The sequence below is a fragment of the Balearica regulorum genome, chromosome Z (genome assembly GCF_011004875.1).
Source record: "Balearica regulorum gibbericeps isolate bBalReg1 chromosome Z, bBalReg1.pri, whole genome shotgun sequence".
Taxonomy (NCBI): domain Eukaryota; kingdom Metazoa; phylum Chordata; class Aves; order Gruiformes; family Gruidae; genus Balearica; species Balearica regulorum.
Genome location: NC_046220.1, coordinates 736019 through 746637, shown reverse-complemented (window position 1 = coordinate 746637; position 10619 = coordinate 736019).

Here is a 10619-nt window from a genome sequence, read left to right as displayed (position 1 = left end):
CTTCTCGGCCTTTCTCAACAGCACCAAAAGGGTAACTGCAGACTTTGTCAGCCAGGCTCTGCCTGCAGCTCCCAGATGGGTGTCGCTGTGTCTGCTGCCTGCACGTGGGCTCTTGGAGGGCTGCTGGCTGTGCAGAGCTGCTTCCCTCCCAGCCCGCCATGCCGTCACTGCAGCCCCTTGAGCCCCTGCTCCTGCTGGCCATGCCTCTGCCCCTTCCCCCTCTCTCTCTCTTCTCCCCAGCTGTCAGGAAGAGGCCTCGAAGCTGAGGTTTCTGGCCTCCATTCACACGCTCTGCAGAGCCTGGTGGCAGGGCAGGTACCTGCCTGGTTTCAGATCAGCATGTGAGCTGGTGGAGAAAGTAGGGGTGAGGGCCCTCCCAGTGGGGCTGAGGGAGGGGGCAAAGCTGGCCGAGCACTGGCTCAGTGGTAAGGACAGTACTTGGCATCTGTGCCCAGGAAGAGGGTGCGACAGGCCTCCGTGGGAACAGCCCTGCCTGCCATGGGGCCACTGCAGAGTGATGGGCCACTCTGGGTGCCAGTGCTGGCCCAGGGGCAGCAGGGCTCTGCCCGACCTGCAGACTGGTGCTGGGCAGTGGCAGCTCCTGTGCCCCATCCTGGCTGTGTTCTCCCTCTCCAGGTACTGTGGCAAAACGAGCTTCCTCGCAGCGTAGATGCAATGATGTGGCAGTAAGCCATGCTGGCTATCACTGCATTGAGGTACCTGCCCCAGATCCTGGCCGGGCCAGGGCCTCCCCAGGGCATGGGCCTGATGGAACCAGGCATCTCCCATCCTGGCAGGACCCTGGTGGCACTATATTCAGGCATCTGCTCTCTCTCATGCTTGGGTCATGGGTGGGCCAGATGGGAGGGCAGAGGGTTTTCCAGGGCTCCCCAGTTCCTCTTGGCTTTTCCCCTGAGGGGAGAGGCTAGAGACAGAAAGGGGTTCAGGCTTCATTGGCCAGGATTGCCCTCTGTCCCTGGCTCAGCAGCACGAGGGAGGGAGGAGATGCCTCCACACATCCCTTCCCCACCTCATATGGGTACCACCCTGGGGACTGCCAGCTCCGATGTCTGCAGCCACCTTCCTGGATGTGGAAGCCCCAGCATCCCACTGGCACCTTCTCTCCCTGCAGTGAAGACAGTGAAGACCTGTTGGACCAGCACCTCTACCCCTGCATCCACAGCATCCTCTGTTTTCCTTCAGAAAAGAAGATGGGCAGCCAACATGCTTCACTCAATGCTCAGGTAAGCATGGGGTGAGCTACAAAGAGCCTGCCAGTCAGTCTCTGTGTAGGTTTTCCCAGTTGGCTTTGGCTGCTGGAAGACAACAGGAGAAGAAGGAAGATCAAGGAGACCCTGAGGCCTCTCATGAGCACCAGAAGGCAGCTGAAGCCCCCCTCAGGTGGAAGGCATTCAAGCTAACTTCCTGCAAGGAAGAAGGGCTGGGGCAAGCGTGCAACCTGCTGTATCCCCTTACATATCCTGAAAACTCTGGACAGCGGGCTGGAGGTGGTGATGCATGGTGCTTTGCCAATATCCAGCATCCTGAGAGGGGAGAACATCTTGAAGGTCAGGTGTTTTCCACAAGCAGAGCTCCCTTCCTTGCCTGACCCTAAAGAGACATGACTTTCTGGAGCATGCACGCCCCCAGCCCAGAACCAAAGCACTGGCAGGACTCTGAGTGTCCTTCCCAGGCCCACTGCTCTGGCAGCTGCCCCTGCTGAGCCACTGCCCTCACTGCCTGCCCCATTCACGCTCTCCTCCCCAGATGGCAGCAGGGTCAAGATCTGCTGGGATGTGGCCAGGGTGCTAGGGGAGCCCAGCTCTAAGCCATCTTCTTCTGGCCTCCCCATGGGCTGCAGCGCAGCCGCCCTGGTGCAGGCCGCCATGGAGGTTCCTGTCCTCCTTGAGAGGGGACATGTAGCCATTTTTAGAGGAGTGTGTGGAAAGGGGCAGAGGTGGCTGGGGGAGTGGGATCCAGCTACTTCCCTGACTGCAGCAGGTCACCAACTTTTGGCAACAGTCCCCAAGGTCACAAGGCAGCCAGACCCTGTTCCCAGGCCTTCCTCCTATTCAGGGGAAGCCTTGGCGGCACGTTGTGTAAACCCTGCCAGGCACTTGGCAAAGCCACCGCTCTGGGACCCACCATCATTTCCCAAGGCACACTAGCAGCTTTTCCCTTCTCAGGCCCTGCTGCCCTTCATGGTGTCCTGGGAAGTGGACAGGCGCTGGAGGGCTGTGGGGAGGATTGTCAGCCTGAGCCAGATCCTGATGCCCTCTTCAATGCTGGTGGTAAGGGACCTGCAATGCAGATGACCTCTCAGCACCCCTCGCCCCTTCCTCGTGCCCCAGAGTAGCTGGTAGCTCTGGGCTCCCTGCGAGGGAAGCCTGGGTGCAGGACAGGGGATTCAGCAAGGCTCAGCCCTGTGCCAGTGTCTTTGCCCCTGTCTCTGGGAGCTGCTGTCTCCCATCCCTTTTGTCTTGGGAGCCAGCTCCATCCCAGGCCATGGGAGCATTTTGCAGGCCTGGCTCTGGCAGCCCTCCCTCCTCTGGGTTGCTGCCCAGCCGCTTCAGAGCTAAGGGCCTGCAGGGCTCTCAGGCCCTTCCCCCACTGCCACTGCCCACTCCCAGCCCCTTCCCCAGCCCACTGGCCCCAGGGCTCCTGCTGCAGCCCCGCAGGCCCTCCTTTCCCATGCTGTGTAGAGCTGGGCAGGGTGGTGCCAGCCCACCAGAAGGATCTGGCAGGAGGGGAGAGCATGTAGCTGCACCCTTTTGTGGAGATGGGGAGTCCCAGGGTTCCGTCAGCTAAATGCAGGTGTGGAGGACCAGCAGGCGCAGGGGCTCAAACCTCCTCCAGGCAGCCCAGTCCCATGGGCTCACGGGGAGAGAAAGCAAAACCCTTCCAGGGCTCCCTTCACAAGGAGGCAGCATACTCCTTGCCCTGGCATGGCTGGTGCAGGCTGGGTCTGCATGGGGTGCAGTGCAGGGCGGGGCCCTCCAGAGCTCTGGCTCATGCTGTGCTCGGCCCAGCACCTGGTCTCGGAGGTTAGGGCTTTTGTCCCATCTGCTGCAGCTTGGCCCTGTTACTGCTCCTTCCTCTCTCCCACAGGCCTTCAGAGAAGGCAACCCCTTCTCCAAAGAGAAGCCTCTGAAATTCCTGGGGCAGCTGATAGGGCACCTCACCCTGTCCTGTGCTGAGAAGTACCAGGAGATCAGCTGCGCTGCTGTGGAGGCACTGCATGTCTTCCATAGGTTCATTCTGCTGCGACAGAGTAAGAGATGCTGGTGTGGGCTGGGGCCTTCCAGTCACAAGGGCCCAGGCAAGGCACTGCACCACCTTGCTCCCCCTCCTCTGCTAGAGGAAGGAGCAGCAAACTCCTTCAAGGCTGGAGCAGGGGAGCAGCCATGCTGTGCCAACCCTGGGGCCCAGGCAGCCTGCCTTGCAGCAGCGACTTGGGGCCTGGCCTGAGAACCCTTGGGCTGGAGAGCCTGTGGCAGCAGCACCCCTGAGCTTCTCTCCTCCCAAGCAGAAAGCTGAACCAAACCCTCCTGCCCTTCTGCAGCCTAAGAGGCAGTTTCCCCTCCTCTCCATGGAAGTGGGCGCACTGCCACCCTGGCACATCTCTGGCTCCCACAGAACAGAGAGCCAGGCACAGACCTCTCCTTGATGCCCTCCCCTGCTGTCTCCAGCTCTCTGTTCCTGCCATTCACTGTCTCTTTCCCCTCTTGCCCAGGCTGCCAGGCAGCATGTGAGGATCCAGAGCTATGAATGGAGCAGGAAAGGGCTAGCACCTTCTGGCCCAAGGAGCCTACTGATGAAGCAATAGTAATGAGCTCTTCTTTTGCTAGGTGTCTTGGCCGTGAGGCTGGCAGGACACTCGGATGAAGCAGTGCATCAGCCATGGGGGGGGGGGTGGGGTGGCATGGCCTCCTGCCAATCAGACTGTAGGATCCCACCACCTCTCCACAGTGAGTAGCCAAAGGCTTTAACTGAGCACCCACGCAGCAGCTCCAGCCATCCTGGCCACCAGCAAGCTCTGGCTGCCAGCAGAGCCAGTGCACCATGACCCTGTCCCTTTGCCCCCTTCCTTCAGTCAACAGGGCAGCTCCCTCTCCACACTCCCATGGCAGCAATCACCCCAGACCAGCCTCAGCTGTTGGCACCTGTCCTGGAGCAGGGGACCAGCACTGCCCTGGGTTTCTCCAGAGCCAGCCCCGCTGCTCAGCTGTGTCCTGCCAGCACTCAGTGAGACACCCCTTCCATCTCTCTCTCCCTCAGATATTTCGAACCTTCCTCCTCCAGACTGAGAGAAGCAACTTCATCCTCACGGTCATGAGGAACATGGTGTACCCAAGGGTCTCTGACCCCCAGCTGGTTGCCTGCGTGCTGGAGGTGGTCTTGAGAGACTTATGCTCAGACCTGACCAAGGTAGGCAGCACACAGCCAGATTGCTCTGTGCACGTGCACTCTGGGGGCTGTTCCCCCCACCCCGATTCCGGGGTTTGGAAGCACCTCACAGGCAGCCTTTGAAGTCAGCAAAGAGTGATGGGAAGGAAGCAGTTCTTGGTGGCTGCTGGGGCCATGGCTGCACTCCACCCCACTCTATTCCCCTGCCTCCGCCAGGTGGACGAGGTTGTGGAGAACATCCATTTGCAGCTGGCGTGCATCAGCCAGAGGCCACTCCGGGACATCCTGGGGAGGACCCTTTTCCAAGTGGCCCGCTTGTCCCATGAGGAGGTGACCACTGGCCTGCTGCAGGCTTCCCTGCACTGTGGCAGGTATGTGACCCGTCAGCCTCAGGGGCAGCTCAGGACCTCTGGGGCCTGCCCAGGCAGAAAGGGTGGCGGCCAAGGTGGCCCTACTGACAGTGTGCTCTGGCTCTGCAGCACTATCAAGGCCATGTGGACCATGTTGGCCTCTGAGCCCTGCCTCGTGGACAGCATGCTGAAGATGCTGCTGCTGGCCCAGCAGCAAGACGCCAGGAAGCACAGCTTCATGGGAGAATACTGCTGCTGCCACCATTTCCTGGCTGTGAGTGTCTGGATGAGGCCTGCTCGCCCTGCCTGGGGCCACACGTCTCTCTCCAGCCCCTCCTCCTCTCCATCTGCAGCCAAACCTGGACCTCCCTGGGGTGCACCGCTTGACCCTGTGGCACACAGGCAGGCAGCCTGCCCCTGCTGCCTTCAGTGGTCCTCCACCCTCCCCGCTGCCTCCTGCCTGCTCAGCAGCCAGGAAGCCTGATGCATGGCAGCTGCCTGGCCAGAGCAGGCTGTGGGACTGGGCAGGGCCCATGGCACTGGCTGGGCTGTTCCCTCTAGACCGCAAAGCTTCACGTGCCTGTGCTACAAATGGGAGCCGAGCTCTGAGACCCACCACGGGTTCTGCCCTGGCACCTCCCTCAGCTCAGCACCCCACCTGAGCCCCCCCAGGCCTGGGCAATACCGCAGGGACATCTCTGCAGCGAGAGTGCTCCCTGCGTGTTTTCTGCAGGTAGCCTGTGCCATGCAGGAGATTCCTGGTGCCCTCCAGCAAATGTGGTTACTCTTCAACAAGCTCTTCATGGCAGTGGTCTTCCGGCTTGAAGGGGCCACAGCAGGGCTGCTGCAGCTCTGACACTTGGCACAGGGAGACCCAGCATCCTCCCGTCCACCTCCTCGGGTGCTCTGTCCATGCTCCCTGGTCTCTGCCCCAGGCCCAGAGCCAGGGCTTCACGTTTGACCACAATTTGCTCTGCGTGCAGGAGTGTGGTAAGCACCATGCAAACTCTGTTCCATTCTCTGGGTGGTGCCGCCCTGGTTGAAGACATCAGGAGGCACGGTGCCTGGGACATGCTCATGAGCCCTGAGACCTACCACACTGGTATCACTGTGCTGACTAGGTGAGAGCCTCTTCAGTCGTCTTTGTCTCCCCCAGCATTTCTCCCTTGGAGAGGAAGGGCCTCCTGCACGATCCCCCTCCTCGTGGGTGGTGGGGTGCAGGGAGCCGATGCAAGGCACAAATGCAGCCTTGCCCTGCATGACTGAGAACCCTTGGGCTGGAGAGTTAGGGCTTCTCAGGTAATGGCTGGGGCTGGCAGGCCCAGAGAGGTTTGCCTGCCCAGCTCAGTGCTGCCAATGCCTTCTTCCCCCAGCCAGGGTGCTGTGGTGTGAAGGACTGGCCTTCTGCACCTCTGTGTTTGAACAGGCAGTCATAGGCCTCCTCCAGACACAGGACTACCAGGACATCGGCACCATGGCTGTCTTCACTGAGGTGGGCCTGGTAGCAAGGGCTGGGCTGCATGCATGAGGCAGAGGGGAGGCAGCAAGGGCCCTCTGCAGGCCCTGCTGCCCCCCATCTGGGCTGTGACCAGCCCTGGTGCCTTGATCTGAGCCGTCTGGGAGTTCTGCTGGCTGTGCTGGACTCTCACTCTGCTGCTGCTTGCGTTTCAGCTCCTGGACTGCACCAACTTTGAGCACGCTGATAGCCACGTCCTGTACATCTTCAAGTTCCACCTGCAGAGCAAGAGCTTGGTGCTGCACAGGATGACACTCAAAAGCCTCGGCATGCTGTCTGGGAGACCCAAGCAGGTGAGCAGAGGCAGCTGGGCACAATGAGAGCATCCTCTTTGGGCAGGGCTGCAGGTGGTGGTGTATGCAGCAGCTTGCTTGGGCTTTGCCAGGAATCGGGAGCAGCAGGAACGGTGCCCACTGTCCCCACTGCCCTGTACAGCAGCCCCTGAACACTTCAGCCTGGGCCCTAGGCTGCATTGCACGCTCAGAGATCTTTGCCCACCTGGTGTGGCACCCTCTACATGCAGAGTGGTTTTGCCCATGTGGTCCTTGATTGCATCACAAAATTAAATTGTGTCTTTCGCATAAGCAACGACTCTGCAAGGCCTGCTGCCAGAGGTCACGCAGTGACTGAAGGATGATGACTGTGATAACATCAGGACGGCAGTCATGACTGTCCTCAGCAATGTGCTCTGCCTGGTGGACAGGCAGACAGCTGTCCCCATCGCTCTGCAGGTGATTCAGATGCTCCTGCCACTCTTTGAAAACATAAGGCAGCAGGAGAGCAGAGGCTTGGTTAACATGCCTGGGGGGCACATATGCGTGGTCCAGGGGTGGTGCGTCCATTTCCACGTGTACCCACTGGCCAGTTAGGAGTTCTCGCTGCAGAGGGAGAGCTGCAAGCATTTGTCTCCTCACCGTGGGCTTGGAGGAGCCAGGACTGAGATCCTCCCCTCTTCCTTCTCTCCTCCTAGGAGCCCAGCTACATGTGAGAGTGCTCCATCCTCCTCTTCAGAGATGTGATGGAGATTGCACCCACAAAAAGCAGATGAGGAAGGGCATGCGGAGGAGCCTGATGCTCCTGTTCTTCCACCTACATGACAAGGACCAGAGCGTGGCTCAGGTGCGGATTTCTAAGCCCTTTGAATGTGTCTCTGAGCCCTGCTCAGAGCCCCTCCCTGCTTGCAGCTGCAGAGCTGGCAGCAGCTGAGAAGGTGGGCAGGGACATTTCCTACACCTGCCCTGCCTGATCCAGCAGACCCCAGCAGCAGTGGGCAGCCACAAAGACCTAAACACTGGAGCCCCCATGGGCTTCCCAGCAGCACCTGCAGGTGTCTGAAGCCAGGGTTTGGATCCCCAACCCTTGCCGCCTCCCTGCTCTGCCCAGGGACCCCCAGGTCCTGTCCCCTGGGCAGCAGTGCCATCTCCCAGTCTCTTCCTCTCTGCAGGCCTCTCAGGAAGCCCTCCCTGGAGCTGCCAAGTTCCTGAAGCGCAGGCAGCTCAGGAAGCTGCTGGAGACAAAGCAGACATAGAGGTTTGGCGAGTGCCTGGTAAGGATGGCCCCGAAGCCCCACACCCAGCCTGGAGAAGCCCCTCTCCCCCAGTGCCCAGCACATGGGGCTAACAGCTATGCCCCTGCCCACTGCAGCAGCCCGTCGCTGCCTGCCTGCACCACACACAGGCTCCCTTTCCACCCCAGAGCCCAGGGAGCCCTGGCCTAGCTGGGCCTTGGAGGCAGGTTGGCACCACAGCACCCTGGGGAGCACGCTGCCCTCTGCTCCCTCCAAACCCCAGCACCAGCCAGCTGCTGGCTGGTCATCCTGGGTGTCCGGGCAGGGCAAGGCAGGGGAGACCAGTCCTGGGCATAGGGAGGGGGTCTGCGCCAACCCTGTCCCCTTGTACTCTCTCCAGCTGGTGAAGGACAGCAGCAGTGTGGAGGAATACCTGCACCAGAACCTGCCGTACCTGCAGAGCCCACAGGAGCCCTTGCGCAAGGAAGCCGTCAGGTTCTTTGGTGAGTCACAATCTCGCCGAGGGTCCCTCCCTGCCCCACTGCAGCTCAGCCCCAGCTGCAGCTGCTGCCAAATCCATTGGGCGACTATAGAACCCTGACTGCCTGATGTGGGGCTGGGCACCCAGAGGGCTCCCTGCTGCCCTCTCCCACCCCTGCACAAGGTGGGGCTGGTGGGAGCCTTGTTGGGTCCTTCACAGGCTTCTCAGGCTTCAAGCTCAGGGAACTGCCCTGGGCTCAGCCTTGCCCAGGGGAGGAGGGCATGTGGCCAGGCCTGTGTGGCTGGTGGGGGGGAGCTGGGCTACTGGGGTGGGCAGGCCAGCGGGATCTGACAGGTTGTGTGTGCCTAGGGCTCACCAGGTGGCAGCTGAGGGATGGGCACCAGGAGAAGCTCCAGGTCATCTACAAGGGTGAGTGAGGGCAGTGGGTTGTCTGTGGGGGCTGGCAGGGAGGAGGAAAGACCCTGGGTAGAGAGCTCCAACCCCTGCCCTAGCCGGGGAGGGCTCTGCTCCCTGCACAGTGAGGAGCAGTGTAGGCAGAGCAGAGAGAGATTTCAGGGGCACACAGAGCATTGGTGAGCTGCGCCTTCTGGCTGATCCCGGACCCCCTGCCTCCTTCCTGGTGTGGGTAGAGCTGAGAGGCCGGGGTGGCACTGGCTGAAGGGGCTCCTGAGGTCCCTGCAGATCTGGGCTCTGACCTCAGCTCTATTCCTTTCTGTCCCAGCCCTTCGAGGCATGTAGAATGACAGCAGCCTCTCAGTCTCTTCCCTGGTGACTCAAACCCTGCTGATCCTGTGCAATACAATGGCAGTGGAAGAGCCTCCTTCCAGATTCTGCCTGAGAGCGCTGTGCCACCAGCTCCGCAGGGCATGAAGGAGAAGGAGCTGCTGGCTCACCCCTCCCCACAGCGGCATGGGGAGAATGGGAAGAAAAAGATAAACTTTGTGGGTTGGGATAAGAACAGTTTACTGGGACAGCAGAGGGAGAGGGAAATAACAGTACTTGTAACAGAATATACAAAAGCAGGTGATACACAAGGCAATTTGCTCACTGCCAACCAGGTGCCCAGCCCCTTCCGAGCCGCCACTTCTCCCCAGGCCAGCGCCTTTTATATGCTGAGCACGACATCATACAGTATGGAATACCCCTTAGGCTGGTTTGGGTCACCTGTCCTGGCTGTGTCCCAAACCAGCTTCTGCTGAAAATTAACTCTATCTCAGCCGAAAACCAGGACAGCGGGCCATGAAAAGCAGCCAAATACTGAGGCAGGACAGCAAGAGGAATGCCTTGGATGGTGGCCCAGGAAGGGAATGGGCATCTGCAGGCCAGAAGCAGAGGCCTTAGCACAGCCAGCCTGCCTGTGCCTCCCACCCATTAATTAAAAGATGGTGCTGTCTGAGCTCTTCTTCCCCCTCCCTCACTGCCCTGCTGCCCCCCAGATACCTGTAGGGTACAAGGTGCTATATGGCCTTGTGGAGCCCTGCTGTTCCCCAGGCCGCTGGAGGGGCTCTGCTGGGCCCCATGTGGAGCCCTGGGTAGCCCTGCCATGCCACCCCCACCCACACCAACCCCCTCCCCCCCACTTGCAGCACCTTCCATGGGGCCCTGCAAGGCCTGGGAGAGCCCCTGGGGCTCTCTGAAGGGGTGCTCAGACCATATGTGTCCCCGAGGTTGTGAGAGGCCATGGGGTTCTCTGGAGGGCAGCAGGGCCCTGCCCAAAGCCCTAGCCAAGCCCGGCAGCCGTGTCCAGCTATGAAATCAGCCACGGCAGACCCTGTTGCTTCCCCACCTTCTGCTGACCAGAGTGGCAGTTCCTCCCCCAGGGAGGTGTGGAGAGTGGGCCCCACCGCTGGGTGCATGGACGGGGCAGAGGCCACCCACACCAAATGGAGCCATAGTCAGCCATGTGTGTGGCCTGCCATGACAGTGGCCTCTCAATGGCACATGCCACCTCACTGCCCATGGTCCCCAGGACAGGATCGGGACCCTTGGGGGACAGGGACAGAACAGTGTCAGAGCAGTGAAAATATATCTAGATGCCATGAGTAGTCCTGAGTTGCAGCTCAGAGAAGCCAACTGTCCCCAAGACACCTTCTCAAGAGGGCATGGCAGGCAGAGCTGGCAACCATCAACAAGCTAGCAATTGCCCACAACGCTGAAATTGCACCTGCAGGTCCAGCTGCTCTGCCACTATTCCTGAACACTCTAATCCACCTAAAATGCGTACCAGTTCAATTACTTTTAGAATTACTATAAAGCTCAGTTTTATCAGAATTTCAGAAATAGTTGGTGCCAGAAGCTCAGGGCAACATGGTTTCATTGCTTTCACTGCTGTTAAGA